This window comes from Lemur catta, chromosome 9 (assembly GCF_020740605.2).
Source record: "Lemur catta isolate mLemCat1 chromosome 9, mLemCat1.pri, whole genome shotgun sequence".
Taxonomy (NCBI): Eukaryota; Metazoa; Chordata; class Mammalia; order Primates; family Lemuridae; genus Lemur; species Lemur catta.
Genome location: NC_059136.1, coordinates 90,349,627 through 90,368,035, shown reverse-complemented (window position 1 = coordinate 90,368,035; position 18,409 = coordinate 90,349,627). Strand labels below are relative to the sequence as shown.

At 39.6% G+C, this 18,409-nt stretch overlaps 1 protein-coding gene across 2 annotated transcripts in view; it reads left to right on the top strand.

The window, feature by feature from the left end:
• Nucleotides 1–18,409, top strand: part of CHD7 (chromodomain helicase DNA binding protein 7) — a 186,450-nt gene that overhangs the window by 41,046 nt on the left and 126,995 nt on the right. The window lies entirely within an intron of this gene.

Genomic DNA, 18,409 nt, shown 5'->3' with positions numbered 1-18,409 from the left:
GGGAGACCACTTTACCCTCTTACTGAGAACTCCAAAGAGCTTTGTTTTAAGTGGGTTATATCCGTAGATACTGTATTAGAAATTAAATATCAGAACTTTAAAAAATATTCATTTAAAATTAACATTAAATCTAATACCTGTTAATATAAATATCATAACTTTTGTGAAAAATAATTGTTTTTCCAGAACAAAAGTTAATTCAGAATAAGTGACATTGCTTTTATGTTTTTGTAAATCTTTTAATGCCTGGCGTGAGAAAATAGCTAGATTCTCACAGCTGCTTTTGCATTCAGTCAGTTGTAATATGTTGTTTTGGTTGAAGAACATGAAGGCAGTCTGGTCTCATGTGGACGTGTAATTGTAAAGGGAGGAATATTTGAATAGCCTTTTCAGATAATTTGATATTACACCAAAACTCTACACAAGGTAGTGTCTTCAAGGATAGTTGCAATGTGGAGTCTGAAATTGTATCAGTGAAATTTTTGTGTTTGGTTTTATTAAAATCCATTGGTCTATCTTGTACCTTGAATGTATATTTTATCCATGCATGGTTTTGTAGTATCATTCATTTGTAATTTGAAAATACTGGTTCAGTTACATAAGGTTTTCAAATGCTGACATATTTTATTAAACAATATATTTTCTAAAATCGCATTTGTTAATGTCACTACTTGTCTAAGCAAAAAAGTCTTTAAGTATTGGGAAACTGTCAAGTTCATGATGGTGGATACAGATTTTCCAAAATTCTGATTTTTGCTTGAATGCTCAAATTTTGTCACTGGCAAACAAAACCGTCAATTGTTTTCCTGGAAGTGACAGACTTATTTTGTTCATTTTTGAAATATCTGCCAAACACTCAAGTTTGCATAACCATAGTTTGTCAGTCGTGTTTTTGTTGTTGTTGTTCAGGTAGAATTGGTGTTTTTTTGAAAAAAGCTTGCCCCTTACTTGCACAATCTATTTCTCCCTCTGCCTTGAATCTAATGGTTACTGACATTTATCCACTGTCTAGAAGACTGCAAGTATATAGGAATGATGGCATAGAGAGCAAATCTCTCTACGTATAGAAGGGCTACTCAGACATTTTGGAGAAGCAAGTACACTGCTGGTTAAAAGAAAAATCTTATAGTTGACTTAGTACACCAGAAATTATGTAAATGAATGTTGTTTCCATCAACATAGTGACCTTGGAGACAGGACACCACATTCAGTGATAACACCAACGGTTAGAATGTTTTTAGAATACCATCTTATTTGGAATTGCTTGAAGTTACGACTTTAAGCTTACTCCAGAGATTGTGTTTGGATGTACTGTTTCAAAATTATATGGCCTCAAATGTCTGTAAACCTTTTTCCAATTATAGATAAATATAGTTGTCAAGTCTGAGAGGACCCTGTTGCCTAATGGAGAACAGTGTGGACACATTCTTTAGCAGTTTAGGGTATATATTATAGCAGGACCCAGGACTATGTGTTACAAGCACCATTCTTGGAGTCAGAGACCTGAGCCCTAGCCTTTGCTCTCCTGACTGGCTGGATGACCCTGAACAAAGCATTTACCTTCTCTCTGTTTCTCTGTGAGAAACAGTAGTTGGCTTAGGTCTCGAGGCTTAGCTCTCAGGTTCTGTGATCCCCAGATTCTAGAAGCGTGATAGCAGGATTCGCAAGCTGGGAAGGTGGTCTGTGGGGAGCTTGCTCTGCAGCCTTCCTGTCCCTTCGGGCCAGCCTGTCTCTGGTGTAGCAAGGCAACAAGTTTCCTGTGGTTGTAATTTTTAAACGCAGTGTTTTATTCTTAACATGGCATGAAAGTTCAGCACTTGGGCTAACTACATTTGAGGTTTGTAAACTGTCAGCTCCTACAGAGATACTCAGTATGTTTGGGGCTTTAAACTGGGAGCAAAGAAAGTTGAGTAACTAGGTTAAGGTTGGTGCAGGACGGCAGGGAGAACAGCTGACATTTACTGGCTGTCTGCTGTGTGCAAGGCATTCTGTTAATGACCACTTGTGACAATTACATGAAATCACTTCCAAGCAGCCCTGTGAGGAAGGTGATGGAATACTGATTTTCATAGATGACGAAGCTGAAGTTCAGAGAGCTGCTTTAATTTGCCTGAGGTAGATCCAGCTGGCTTCACAACTGGTTTTCCCCAAATTTCTAGATGCTGCTCTTTTCTGCATCCCTTTCCAGCCATGATATTTCTTTTTTTTTTTTTTTTTTTCATTTTTCTCTATAGCTATTTTAAGCTCTTCTAAAGTGTTGAAGAGATGTCACAATTGGACGTCGGTCTTTGAGAGGTGGTGATTTTATAAATAAACTTGTAACATTTATAAACTTAATTTTGACAATGGTCAATAAAAGCTAAAGATGAGAAAATGCTGGTGTTGCATCATGGACCTGTGGTGAGACGGGGTTGGCTCAGGGCTATTAGATATGTAAAATTGAGGGCAGATAAGCTTTGGGATTAGTAAGGACAGAATGTGCAAATCTGGCATTCAAGTGTTTCCAATTTGCCTTTCCATATCAAGAACCAGAAACTCAAATTTTGGTGGATTATTTATTAAAAAGAACTGTTATTTTTTATTCCTTCAACAAGCACGTTCATGTACCTGCTTTATCCTAGTCCCAGTGGTAAGTACTGGGGGTAAAAGGTGGCAGGAGCAGCCCTCCAGGCGCCTCCCAGAGCCACAAGTCCCCTCTCTCGCTGTGGGCTTGAGTTCCTAAGCCCTGCCAAGGAAGTCAGGAGCATTCCGGATTCCAGATGTGGGGAAATGTAGATGGTGGGTTGTTAGGAATGGAGAAGCTTTAAAGGTGTGTTCTGTGATCCCTTCTCAAAGTTTTAGAAATTGTGGAAGTCGAGGAGAAGGATGGCTTAAAGATGAAATTTCTTGTGGTTTCTTTTTTTCTTCTTTTTTCATTGGAATAATCATTGGACCTTGTGGTTTCTTGATGCAAGATCTCTTCCATCTGTATACTCAGGAAATCTGAGGAAAGGAGTGTTCCAAGGTAGACTATCAAGACTAATAGCAGAGTAGGATTTTCGTGTATTTTTTTTTATTACTGAACATATTTTTGAGTAGGAATTTGAAGAGGTTAAGTCATCCTCAGAGGATCCTGGGTGATTACAGTTGACATTAACCTATTTTGTTATTGGAAAAGGAGATTATGGAGGCTACTTCTCACTCAGAATTGTTCAGCGAGCAAATGGGAGATGGAAAGACTGTATTAAGCATCCACATTATAGGGACATCCTGTAGTTATATCCTGAACCCTTGAATTGTTATTTTAATGGAAGGACTGCAGAAAGCTTACACTGTGGGGAGTTAGAGATTGTGTGCTGCCAGACCTGTTTAGGAATAAGGGGCAGCAGAGCTTTCCCTCTCCTGAGAAGATTGCTTCAGCCCACTCGCTCGTCTCAGGACCAACACTCCGGGCTTTCAGGAACGGGCCTGCAAGGACCTGAGGCCTTTTCCCCAGAGGTGGTGCTGGCAGGTGTCCCGGTGCCCTGAGCCCCCTTCCTCTAGGTGGGCCGGGGCAGAGGGATTTCCTCTGATGCCCCTTCATGGGACTGTAAGTGAACGTGTTCCGAGAAATGGCAGTTTAGAGCAATAGACATCAGAAGTACACAATTTTACCATAAAAACTAGGTGCTAACTTGCCTTTAGGGAGGAGCAGTTACTTTACAATTACTGGTAGTTTCCTGGTAATTTTACATTTAAAACTGAGGCTTCACTGAATTTTTTCGATAACATATATGCATTTGATTTACCTGTATAATTGCTTTTTGTCAATTATCTGTGCTTCTTGAAATTTGGATTATTTTTCTATCATCATAAGTGTGAATTTCAGAAGGGGACAGCTATAGTTAGCATATTTCCAATCGCGAAGCTAGTAAGGTTAGCATCTTAGAGTGAAGGGACTTTTGCCATTCTGTTCAGCCCCCTTCCCACCGCCCCTCTCTGCGGATGAGAAACCAAGAGTCAGAGAGGCTGAGTAACTGGATTAAGGCCACACAGCCTGGTCGAGTATTTTGCATACTTAAAATTTTCAAATTAAAGCAGAAAGCATTTGATTATCTGCACTAAATGCTAATTATGTAGCAGGTACTGGGGTGTTTTATATACATAATCTAATGTAGTCTCATGAATTAGAGGTAAGTAGTATCATCTGTATTTTACAAATGAGAAAAGGAAGTTCTTTCTAGAGCAGGTTGTTACTTCAGAGTTGACTCAGACCTTCAGTGGGTTCATAGTGTTCTATGCAATTTGTCTGCTGATTCTTTGAACAAACACCTCACGACCACCGCCTCCCTTCGAATTCATCAAGCCAGTCGCAGCTATCGGAGTGAGAACACATCCATTGCGTGTTTGCGTCTGTGCATCTTGCGCCCGCCTTTCCGCCTATGCCAGGAGAGGAGGCAGAGTCCGCCTGTTCCACACCGGGCCCTGCTCTCCAGTCTCACCTCTTCAGAGACTTGTTTCCTTGACTGTCCCCGTCCTCTGTGCCCCATCTTACTCCTCTTTCTCTCTGTGCCTACTTCTGTTAGTGTTAGTCTATTTTACGCCCCCCCCCCCGAATGCTTATGGTGCTTACTAAGTGGCAGGCACTATTTAAGTGCTTTACAAATACTAATGCCCTAAATTCTCCTAATAACTCTCTGAGATAAAATTATTATCCCCATTTTATGCCCAGGCTCAGAGAGGCTGAGGAAGTCCCCAGGGTAACCTGGCTTGTGTTTGAACACATCCTGTTTCTCTCGTGTCGAGTAGACAAACACCAGTCCTTGATCAGTCCACTTCCACCACCGCCCGGCTTTCTCCTCTCCTTCTCAGCCTCACATCCGGAGTGATCTGTTCTGTCTCTCTCCATTCCTCATGGCCTTTATGTGAGCTTCTGCCTCCACGGCTTTATTGTAACTGCTCTTAACACAGTTGCTAATATCCAACTTTTTGAGTCTGATGGACACTTTTCTTACCTTACTTCTTTGTAGCATTTGAACTTGTTGATCACTTCCTTCTTAAAGCTTTTTCTAGGTGTTCGATTCTTCTTGTTGCTGAGTCTTCTGCCAGCCCTGTAAGTGCTGGTATGCTTCATGATTCTGTCCTTGTTCTTTTCTTGTCATTCTAAGCATGTCCTCTGGGTGATCTCGTCCACTCCAAGAGTTGCCTTCATTCTGTTTGTCACTGACTTAACAGCCTCATCTCCAGCCCAGCATTCTCTCTTGAGCTCTTCACATTTGTATTGTGCTGCCCACTGGAGAGCTTTCTGTGAATTTTCTCTGCACCTCTATCCTATCTCAAATAAATCCTGCTTCTCTTCCATTCCCCACTTTTCAGCAAATGGTATTACCATCTGCTCAGTTACCCAAGCCAGAGTCCTGGTTATCATCCTAGCCTTCCCTTCACCCAGAAACCAAGTCAGGTGACCGGGCAGTTCTGTTCCTTTTTATACGTCCATCTCATCCTGTGTGGCGCTGTCATCTCTTCCCTGAGTTCTGGGATGAGCTCTCTACCTGGTCTTCCTGGCTCCAGTCTCCTACCATTCCTACCTCTTCCCACCTGTGCTCCACATGTCAGTAAGTGTGATTCTTCCTAAAATGTACATCTTTCCGAATAACATACGTAAAAACTTGGGAGTGACTTCTTCGTGAATTCAGAATGAATTATAACACCTTCATGATGTGGCCTCCACTTAAGCCACGCTGAGGCATTTGCAGACATCTGGGTAAGTTCTGCCTCCCTACGCCTCGGGGATGGTGTTTCATCCTCTGCTCGCCTCTTGCCCTGCACCTGCACCGGGCGAGCTTGCTCTTCAGGCAGCCCAGAGTCCTCTAGACCAGCACTGTCTGAATTTTCTGTCATGCAAATGCCCCCTTTTTACTTTGCCCAGTTTGGTAGCCACTAGCCACTTATGGCTGTAGCTAGTGTGACAGAGAACTGAAGTTTAAAAATTTTATTTAATTTTAATTAATTTAAATGTAACTAGCCACATGGGGCTGATGTACCTGTGCTGGACGGCACAGGGACTGGTGGGGCTGCCTGTCTGCCTCTGGGCACTCACTTCGTACTTTCGTCAGAGCCCTTGCCCCAGAGAACAACAAAATAGCTGACAGTATTGGAAGGGTCAGAAAATTCACAAAACAAACCCAAGAACTCAAAGCTTGTTTACAGGAAGATATACGGATATTATAGTGCAAAAATACCATTTTACTAAAACATTATTTTGATTTATGAAGAACCAGTTATTTTCAGCATATTCACATGGCTACTAGTTTTATTCTGGATTACATTAGAAATGCTTAAAGTACAAGCTGTGGCCTGAAAGGGTCAGGTGAACTTAATAATCAAGATTTATTTTAGACATTTTGTTTATTGATGACAGTTAACGTTATACTTTTAAATACTTGATGTTGGATTGTTAGCAAAGGTCGGTGGAGCTTAAAATAGATGAGAAAGCAAGTATGTAGAGAACTTTGGACTTTTTTGAGAGACAGTGTTCAAATATTTTAAGCAATAAATAGCACTCAGTACCTTTTTTTCTTGGGTGCACTAGAGAGCAGGGAGAGGGGAGGGCAGGAAGAAGAGATTGCTGGGTCCTTTGGCCCTGTTGATGGGAAGGGAACATGCCAGCCCGTGTTGCCCTGGTAGATTCGCTCTGAAGGCTGGAACAGGTCATTATGCAAGTAAGCAGTCATAAAGCTGGAAAGGTGTCACCCACGTGCAGTTCTTTGGAATGGAATGGCACAGTATTAGTGGAGAGATGGGAGATGCCTTAATTCCCTGCCCCGGCCCAAGTCCCTCCCCTCCTTTGTGTGGACAGAGAGTTAAGGAGCCAGGCAGCTACTGACCCTCCCATGTTTCTGTGACTCGAAGGAGGAGTGTTAGTAATATACTGGGATATTACACAATAGCTAATTCCATAAATGTTTTGTAGGCACGGGGTCTGACATTGGGGGTACAAAGTGATAGACATAAAATACAAGGTCTTCCTTGATGTACCTGGGGACACTGGACTTATTTATAGAACTAAAACCTGGGGTACACTGAAATGGTTTTGATGAAAGAAATAGCAAAATATAATCTATACTTACAAGTCACTCTTTAAACAGGGCATCATTTATTCAAGGAAAAATAAGGAAAAATGGAAAGAATTCTTTGAAAAGTAAAGTAACAGAAAAGTTAAATTCATTCTACAAAAATGTTACATATGATTTTGATAGGTTACAGGCTACTAACTACTCAGTTTGTATGCCACCAATAGGAGTTATCTGGATACTGATGATCTAAGCTATTTCGAGTACAAAGTGGTGTGTAAGAACTTTTACCGTAAGCCATCTCACTGTTTTAGGATGGCAGCATTTTAGCACTGAGGAAACTTGGCAGTGTAATTCCCAGAGCTCCAGACAAGTGCCCAACCAGAGCACAGAGTGCTTGTGAGTATGTTTTTGAAGTAGAAAACTGAGATATGCGGTCTGTCATAACATTTTTTTTTTGCTAAACTCTCAACATAGTGAGAAACCCTTATTTATAATTTTTAGAATTGTTGCAAGGAAAAATAGTGACTATTTTCCAATTACCTCTGAGGAATGGACATAAAGTAGAGAATTTGATGTGTTTAGCACATTAACTGCCATGTGAGTTATGTTTAACTCAAGCTAGTTTTGAGCCCGGGGCCTCATGAAGCATATGTAACTCACGTCTCTACCTTGGGAGCTGTGTGAACTGTTTTTCAAGTTGCATATAACTCATGCACAGAAAACAATAAACAATAACAAATTTTTCATTAAATTAGAAAGGATCATTTTTTTCGAAGTTTTTATTCTATTTTTGTAATAAAACACCGTGGCCCCAAGGAAAAACATTTTTTTTCCTAGTGTGGCAGTATGTTAGAGATGTAGTAAATATGAGGGAGGAAACCTGAAAATGTGGGTAGGTACAGTATGATGTAAATACTATCACTGATGAAAATTATTTAGATTTCCTTATCTGGATCATAATTTTATTAATATATAATATTAAACTTGTTAAAAACATTCAAATGGGTGGGTGCAGCAGTCTGAGGCCTTAGTAAACTCTATTTTAAAGCTGAGTAGGTGTCTGGTTCTTTTTATAATCTTTGATTAAACCAAGGACAGAATTCAATTATAAAGCTTCATATGTAGTCTTAAATTATTTTGATCATCCTCATTATGTAAAACAAATGTCATGACTGGTAGTAGCACATCCTCTCCCTTTTCCTTACCTTTTCTTGTATTACGGTCTCTTTTACTTGGTAACTTGAGGTGCACCTAAATATTGATCTATTATCAAAATGGGCACAATGTAGAAATTTCTGACTACATAAGTGGGATCTCTTTTCAAACTGAACTACAAAGTTTACCTGCAGGTTAGAATAATAGCCTAATATCAAGAATCTTGTACAATCAGATGTGTATACTACTTAAAATTAGAATTGGTTAGTCAAATGATTTTTAGGGAAAATAATAGGCAGAAGCATGTTATTACAGTCAGCTTTCAATGATGTAGAATAGCATGGTGGTGCAGAAAAAAAATTTGTTACAGAATATAGTATAGTTTTTTCTGTAAATCAGATTTAGCTTTTGAATTCATTTAGTTAGAATATTATAAAAGATGTTTCAGGAAGTTAGTTTGTTCTATAGTACACGGCTATTTGGAGCAAGGAAACCCAGATGATTGCTGGGGAATAAGGAGAGAGGCCAGTTTGAGGTTGAGCCTTTGCTGTAAACATAGGAAACTGTTAAGTTAAATACACAGAATTTATGGATAAAACCTTTGTCTTTTATCATATGCTAATAAGAAGACATTTAATCTGGCTAAAAGATGGGCATGTTTAGCCTATGACAGTGATAGTTTGGATCATGGTGGCATTGTAAAACCTACTTGCATTTATGATAAATGTAGGGACAGTAGTCCCTTCCCTTAATCTGACCGAGGCTTTACTTTCTGTGGTTTCAGTTTCCACGGTTTCAGTTACCCGCAGTCCACCATGGTCAGAAAGTATGAATAGAAAACTCCAGAAATAAACAATTCGTAAGTTGTAAATTGTGTTTTCTTTTGAGCAGTGTGATGAAATCTTGCCCCATCCTGTGCTGTCCCACCTGGGACATGAATCACCTTTGTCTGGCGTCTCCATGCTGTGGATGATACTAGCCTGTTAGTCACTTAGCAGTTGTCTGGATTATCACGTCGACGACTGTCACAGTATTGCAGTGCTTGTGTTCAGGTCACTCTGTTGTACTTTGGAATGGCCCCAGAGTGCAAGATTAGTGCAATTCAGGTATGCCACAGAGGAGCTGTAAAGTGCTTCCTTTAAGTAAAAAGGTGAATTCTCAACTTAACGGGAAAAAATTGTACACTGAAGTTGCTAAGATGTATGGTAAGAATGAATTTTCTGCCTGTGAAATTGTGAAGAAGGAAAATGAAATTCATGCTAGTTTTTCTGTCACACTTTAGACTGCAAAAGTTACAGCCACGGTGTATGACAGTGTTTAGTTAAGATGGAAGAAACATTGCATTTGTGGGTGGAAGACTGAACAGAAATGTGTTCTGATTGATGCCACTTGGGTTCAGTACTATCCGAGGTTTCAGGCATCCACTGTGGGGGTCTTGGAACAGAGTCCCTGAGGATAACGGGAACTCCACTGTATAGAAAAAATGTTTTCCAGATTTGTTATAAGTTGAAATGATTATGAAATAGTGGATGTGAAACTGTTTATTATATATTCCATCCTTAATTTCATTTCCTTTGACAAATATTTATTTGAAATAGAAATTTAATATTATAGTCACTAAGTTACATTTATGTTTTCTTCAGTTTTTTTCTTCATGTAGATTTACGTTTGTGAGATTATGTGCAGTTTTCCAAAATACTTTCTCTAATACCCTTCCAAAGATGTCCTCAACCCCCTACAGTTCGGATTCACTTTTATATTGCTTGCTTCCCTGATGGAAATTTGAATTTTTATAATTCCTGTGTATTGCTCTTTTGCATGAAATATGTTGCCTTAACGAGCATCAGTCTTAGAAAGCTCTGCAGCTTCATGTGTGACCCTTGCTATTGGTATGCTGTGACGCTTTGCCTGTCTTTGTGCTCAGGTTTATTCATGACGGATAAGGCTCCCTTCCCATCACATGTGCTCTGCTCTAGAAAAGAGAATAGACACATTATTTTCATCTGTGGTGTTGCCCAGGGTTGTTCTGCCCACCCCGCCTCACCCCGCTTTAAGGAAAAAATGTTGGTAGTGTGTGTCAGAAAAGACTGTTTACACTCTTTTTAGCTTTGTCTTTCAAACCAGGCAGGATTGGGTACACTTGTAAGCTCCCCCTGGAATATGGAAAAAAAAAAAAAAATCTTTTTTCAGCTTTTCAAAACTTTTTAAAATGCAAAAGAATGTAGGAAATTGCCAGATCAGTTAATCAGTGAAAACTGCAGGCAGGATACAGAAAGCATGGTTCTTACGAGAGCAGTTGGCTGTTTGCTGTTTTTGCAGCCCCTCAGCAGGCTGCCCTTGTCTCACCCCTGGCATCCTCCAGTGGCTCAGTGTCAGCTTTACGGGAGCCTGTGATTGCCAGGGGATCCCTGGACAGAGCGTGGCCACGCCGCAGCTCCTTCCTTCTCTTCCTTTTATTGCACTCTTACTTTTTGTAGGCTTGATATCACCCAGATGTTCTTTGTATGTGTGCGTCAAGTCAGTAGCTCAAAGTAAGTCTAGACGGAGTGGAAAAATATATTTTCTAACGGTGATTTTTTTTTTTATTAGGCTAATAAGCATGGTGTCCTTGGCCTTTATATACCAACCAAGCTTTGCATTTTAAAATATCCCAGGGTATTTTACAGTATTAAACAAGATACATGCTAGTGGTGAGCAAATTTTGTAAAATTTATACTATTCCATAAGTTTGCACTCTAAACATTCTTGATAGGTGGGTTGAAATATATTTCTGAAATTTAATTTTTTCCTGTTTCAAATAACTTACTTTCAAAATTTCCATTCACTTATTTCTGGACCTGTTTCCTGGTTTGCTTTTCTCCCTCTTCCCCATTATAATTAATTAGGATAACATCAAAAAGATATGGGATAGATAATAGGTATTTTACATAGATATATACTTTAGCATATCGATATGGTATATATTGATATGTATATACATGTATACATATATGGATATGTATATGCATATAACGTTGAGTACTTCAGGTGTCATCAGAATGCATGCCAGTCTACTGCTGGGCCACATTATGTTTTGTATGGGAAGGAGACCATGCTGGATGTGTGTTCCTAGTGTCTGCACCAGGGCGTCAGGTCAGCTGTCTCTGGGTTAGGATCAGAGTGCTGGCCACCTTCTCAGTGGGCTTGGCCTTTGCAGGAGTTATCTTTAGAGAGTGATACTTGAATGTTGAATTGCAGGGTATAAATTTAGGCCATTCTCTAAAGGACATAAATTTCCATGATTCCTGTGCTTTAGTGGCACAGCTCATATATGCATGGGGCAATATAATCCTTTTGACCATCTAGAAAAAAAATTAGTGCTGTGGGCATGCGCTTAGTATAAGCTGTTAGCCAAGTGCTGTTTTATTAGTTGCCTTGAAAGGAAACATACTAGCCACAGCACTATATGTAAGAGAAAAAAAAAAAAAACAACACTTCTTTATCTGAAAGGCTACTCAGAATATCCAGACTCTTCAAAGTTATGTAGAAATAACTGAAAAAGTTCTGCAAGAAACCTTTGAAACAGAACATTATGTAACAAAGCATTAGATATTAATGTTAACTGCATTTTTTTTGTCTTGCAAAAATGATTGGCAAGCAGATGGGCATTATCTGCTTTAAAGTTAAACCACTTTTAGATGTCCACTCCTTGTAAACCATTACAGATTAAAATTTGTCGCTGTTATTCATAATTCTTTGGATGAAGTAAGTATTGTTTCTTTGTCAGTCACAAATGCTAAGACTACCTTTCTTTCTTTAAGTGAAATATCTTTGTATTATTTGCTTTGTAATTCTTTGGGACAAGTGTCATTTGTTGTTGATTCATTCTCACATTAATTGAGTAGTCAGTCTGTGCTATAGTTTAGGAAGAACTAGAGTCTCCGAACATCCTAAACTTTCACATGCACAGGAATCACCTAGGGCCTTTGTTAATAAAAGATTCTGGGGCAGGAGGTCTGGTGTGAGCCTGAGATGCTGCATCTCTCATCAGCTCCAAGGAGTGCTGTCCCGGGACCCCACTTCAAGGGGGGGTTCTGGTCTCCAGAGGGAGGCCGGTAAACAAACAAGCACAACAGTGTGCTTGGCACTTTTGTAGCTCTTGTTCATAGTGGTGTGGTACTAGTGCCAGGGAGGGCTTCAGAATCAGCCTGAGGAGGGAAGGCCGAGGGTCAGGAGGCTTCTGTAGACGAGTGGGTAACAGAGGAACTGAGAGGAACAAGAGGCCAGTCTGCACATGGCTAAGGAAGGAGGCCAGAAAAGAAGAGACTGCAGGTGTGAAGAAGGCACTCAAGGTGTGAGATAGCAAGTGGATGGCTGGTAAAACTTCTAGTGGTTTGATATACCTAATGGGGGTGTTAGTGTTTCAGGGGGCAGAGGGAAGGGAGTTTGGGGAGTTGAGAATGGAGAAGTCGACAGGAATCTCTTTACAGAGTGCCTTCAAGCATGCTGGATCATTTGGACTTGGTCCTGAAAGCTATGGGAAGTCCTTTAAGGATTTTAATCAGGGAGAGATGATGCAATCTGTGTTTTAGAAGATAGATCACTAGTGTGAAAGTGTTAGGAGAACCAGTTAGACCTCTCATTTTTTGTCATTTGCTAAACCGTGAAGGCCTGACTACATCAGAGATAGCGTAAATGGGAAGGAGGGAGGCAGACCTATGAGGTATTCAGGAGACAGAATTAGCAAGTTGGCCAATGGGTTAAATACAGGGGATGTCCGAGGGGCACTTCTTAGAGCAGCAAGCTGCATGAGGACAGGGCCACATCTGTTTTGTTAAACCTTGTATACCCAATGTCTGTTAAATGCTTCACACAAAGTAGGTGCTCATTAGATATTTTTTAAATTATTGATGACAGTAAGCATCTAGGATTATTTCTCATTGTTTAGTGAGGTTGAAGGGGTGGATGGAGATAGCATTAGCTGCCGCAGGGAATGCCGACATAAAAATGTACTACTGCTTACACAGCATCAACTCAGAGCGAGGTTTTCCTGACTAAAAACGTGTGTCTCTTCAGTTAATATCCGTAAAATTGAGGTTACTTAGTGATATAAATGGAATCTATCAGTGCAATCCATATTACTAATTACGGTTTTATTTTTAATGCGGTGCTTGGACTAACAGACCTTTGAAGGGAGTTCACATCCTTTTTTTCCTAAATCTTTTTCTGAATTTTGCATAATTGAGAATTATTCTTAACATAGTGAACATAGTGAAAATTATTAAGAAATAGAAATACGTTGGGAGATATTACAGAAAGAATTTTTTTTTTTTTTTTTTTTTGAGACAGTCTCACTCTGTTGCCCGGGGTAGAGTAAGTGCCGTGACGTCAGCCTAGCTCACGGCAACCTCAGACTCCTGGGCTTAAGCGATCCTACTGCCTCAGCCTCCCGAGTAGCTGGGACTACAGGCATGTGCCACCATGCCTGGCTAATTTTTTTCTATATATATTTTTAGTTGGCCAAATAATTTCTTTCTATTTTTTTTAGTAGAGACGGGGGTCTCACTCTTGCTCAGGCTGGTCTCGAACTCCTGACCTCGAGCGATCCACCCGCCTCGGCCTCCAAGAGTGCCAGGATTACAGGCGTGAGCCACTGCGCCCGGCCAGAAAGGAGAAATTTTATAGGTTGGAAGTATAGTTAACATAAAGTATGTTGTATGGAAATACCATATATTTCCTCACAAGGGATAGATACGGACCTTTAAAAGGATATTAATCTCTGGGGAGGAGAAAATATTTTTCATGAAAGAGCATTGCTATTTAATATGGTCTTTGTCTAAAAATGTTACTCCTAAGAATAATAATAGCAGTGCTGTCCATAGAATTTTCTGCAGTGATGGAAATGTTCCATTATATGCACTAATAAGTAGGCACCAACCACAGGTGACTGTTGAGAGCTTGAAATGTGGCTTGTGTGACAAAGGAACTGAATTTTAAATTTTACTTAGTTTAATTAATTGAAATAGCAACATGTGGCTAGTGGCTGCTGGATTGCGCAGCGCAGTCATGGCGCGTCAGCACTGCGCAAGCATACTAATGAGGAAGAAGATGTGGTCTTGTCTCGGGGTTAGGAAGGGCATCATTTGGTCTACAAAACAAATTTGGATAGGACTAGTACTGAATGTGATATTCTGATGTTGGTAATTTGGAGGCACTTCCTGATTCTTTATCCAGGACCTTGTCAGTTGCATAGATGTCTCCTCCACCAGCGAGCATCGCCCCGCTAAACTTTCCCAAGAGGTGGGTGGGGGCGGGCGGGGGCTGGGTGGGGTGGGGTTTTGCTCTCCACAGGCTTCATGACCTCGCTGAAAGGACTTGCACTGAATGGAGCTCAGCAGTGGGCTTATTCCTTTATCTTCTGTGTGTCCACCTATCAGCATGCAGATCCTTTCCCCGTCTTGATAATGTTTTGTAACCTTGATGATCAAGAGGTGTCTCCATGGGTTGTGGTGAGGGTAGTGATGTGTTGTTTTTCCAGCTGTGAGACACTCTCTTGGAAATTCTGATACATGCTTCACCTCCATGCCCAGCATCATTGCCACAGTTACGTTCTATACCTCAGGCATTCCACCTCAGGAGGTGGAAGAGAGAAATTTAAAGAGAATAATTCAAAATTAAGCTACGTAACACCAAAATAGTCTTCAGCATCTAATAGGCAAATATCCTGTGATTTCACACTTGCCCACGTGTTGGCTGTTTATCCAGAAAGTTTCCTTTGGATGGCATTTTGCTTACAGAATTGGATGAAAAGTGGTCGAGCTATAGGAAATATTTTACATGCAAAAGGTGTTTCGTATTCACCTATCTCCTTGCTAGGTTTCCAGTCCATGCATGTGACATAAAATGGTTCTGTGTCACTATGGTATCAAATTAAAACTCAGCTATAAATGCCATTCTCCTTTGAGGATAGCATAGTAAAGAATTGTTTAAGTTTTGGGAGGTCAGAAATCACTATATTAAATTTATATCTATGTAAATTTTCATATATCAAATATATAATAAATTTAACAAAAATTCTAAAAATTATTAATAAATTATATATAAAATATATTTTAAATATTAACTTTTGGGTAACTTTTCATCTTGCTTTCTGTGCACTCATTGCTTTCATCACTGATTCTGTGTTTGGATCTGCCTTGTTTTCATTCTGCTTATTCCCAATAAAATTTATCAATTTCTCCAATTGGTATTGATACGTGCTTGCTTTCCTAAAAGTTATATATAGTATAATTGAAAAAATTTTTCTGAAAGGAAACTCTTTTCTATTTGGTGATGGCCGCAATTGTTTTAGTGACTCGTCTGTGAAGAAAATGGACCCAGCATAGGTCTTTGATATTTTGCCCTCACTGCTAAGGTGCCATTTCATCCATTCATTTCTTTCACTTTTGGGAATTGTCACTAAAATATTTTGTAGAAGATGTTTTATCCTCTCTGCCCTGTAAAGAGTTTTTTCATCTGGTAAATGAAGAGGAATTTGGTTTAGAAGATACTCAAATTGATTGCCAGCCCTAAAATGTTTGTGATTGGTTTCACGGTGAGCCTTTATTACTGATGATTCTGTTAGTCTAGCAGTCTCCCATTTCCCCCTCTTCACCCCCAAACACACGCACCTTTTGAACCATCCTTCAGTTCACTTCTCAGAAAATGCTTGCCAGTAGGGCACTGAGTTGAAACTTAAGTGACTATGTCTTTCTTATGTGTATCTGTGCTGTTTACTACACATACTGAACCTAGTTAGAACACTTATTATCATAAATTACCAAGGAGTACTTTGTGGAATGGTATTCTAAATTTTTATAACATAAGCAGCAAATCTCAGTTCTAATTTAAGAGATTCATCATTTACAGATGAATGTAAGCTCCTTGAGGACAAGAGGGAATTTTGTTTATTTGATACACTGGTATCTCTTCCAGCACTTAGACCAGTGCCTGGATCATAGTAGATGCTCAGTAAATACTTTTTGAATAAATGAATATACTTTGAGATCTATCTTAATTTTTATTTAAAGCCAAATCAAGCATAAATATAACTTGAATATTTATTACCTAAGTGATAATTATGAGAATTATTTGATACCACTGCTAACTTGTTATTTCCATTTCTTCTTTTTGATACTTTATAAATATGCTATCCAGTGTGGTAGCCACCAGCCCCATGTGTACATTTTTCACTTGCAATGTGGCCAGTAGGAATTGAGATGTGCTGTAAAATACATATTGGGGTTCAAAGACTCAATACTCACATATGAAAGCTATCTCATTCTTTTTTATATTGATTACATGTTGAAATGATAATATTTTACATATATTGGGTTAAACAGAAATTATTAAAATTAATTTCACTCTTTTTTGGGCTACTTTTAAAATGTGGGTACTAGAAAATTAAAAATTACACATATGGCTCTCATTTGCAGCCCATTGGGCAGTGCTGCTCTAGACATAGAAAATGTACATATTGAACGTAGAGAAAGTAGAAGCCTTTAAAAAAGAGTTTTAAATAAATATCTTTTATAGAAACACAAAATTACACATTGCAGCTGTGACTTGAGAATGTGGTCATTCAAATGGTCTTGATCGAATTATAAAAGACCAAACAAATTAATTAGATTAGCTCAAATCAGAAATATGAAATACAGCTACCAGATGGATTCCTGGCGTAGTTGCCAGCCGGGTCTTGAGGTCAGAAAAGGGGCAGGAAGGTGTTGGTGGCTGTCTGAGTGTGAGCAGTCACTAATGACAGACTATAAAGCCAGGCGGACTTCTCTGCCCATGGCTCACCTGAGTGTGGTCGCAGTTGTGGTGGGCAACATGCTTGCTTGATAGCATGTAATGTTGGCATTCTTCATGCCTCCAGGAAATGGATACCCAGTGAGAAGGAGTAGGGAATCAGAAGGAAGAGGAGCACAGGCAAGTGTCGGTGTGATTACTCTCAGCGAGGGCTCGCTGCTTTGTGCCTTCCCAGGCTTCTGTCTCTGCCTCTGGGCTTCCAGGAGAGGGTCACCAGTGGGCCAAGCTGTCCACTCCCTCTGGGATCCCCTTTCACCTGGAGCTGGCTGAGAGCCTAATCTAGTCAGTAGCATTTCCTCCCATGACACTTGGTGGACCCTGGAGGGTGAAGCTGTTATTCTATAAAACAAGGCCGTCCAGGACATATAAGTAGACGTTACTTTCCTTAAGCTAATTTGAAGGGTTATTTTGGTAAGTGGTTAGTCTGCACGGCTGGTTTAAGCTATTATGAGGTCCATCCCAGAATTTATTTCCTTGAAAATTAGAATGAGCCTTGAGTAAATGAAGACTGACTGCTTAGGCTTTTTACGAGTAAATTCAATTTATAAATATTTGTTGTATTTGGCACTGGAGATTTCTACTTCTCTTTATTTTGGATTTTAAAGTAGTTGCATAGTAAAGTGGCATGTTTTCAGTAAAATGGCTTTCACGCTCACCTTATTTTCACCTATTTGACCTCTGTATTTGGAGAAAGTAGATCAGAAAATTCGTGGCAGTTAGCGGTGGAGTGAGGAGACCTTTGACTTTAGCTGACAGCTGTCACCTGAAAACTACAGACCTGGAGACCCTCTCAGGTGTTATGTCTGTAGTTCTGACAGTGAACAGGAATGTTGTTTACATTTTCTGTAAGCAAAATTTTCCCCGTGTTAGGAATATGTTAGAATAGAGCAGGCAGAAACGGAATTTTTATTTATCTTACTGGTAAGTTCTCGGCAGTGTTGGTTACCCCATTGTTCATTCCCATGCTCACATGCAAGCGTGTCAGTAGAATTTATGACTGAGCCTGTTTATAACATCACTTTGGAAATTCTTCAAAAAGATACTGTTTTTTTAAATGGGCCAGTATCACACAATTCTTAATGTGCTTACAAAGAGAAAAAATAAGTTAAATTCCAAAGATGTTTAAGATTTCAGGCATTTTTCCTATGTGAATCAGTTCTTTATTAGGTTGTTGATTTAATTAGCCCTCAAAAAAAGCCACTTTTCCTGTTTTGATTATTAAGGCATTCTTTATATTAGTTATTTTGGTCTGACACAAAATCTGTTAGAAAGAGGTTGAATAAAATATGGAGCATCGCACAGTATATACTGTGAGTGCTGTAAGCACAGAGGATGGTCATGGATGTGTCTGCCCACTTTTCTCCCTACCTGCTTGTGCCCTGCCTTGTCCCAAA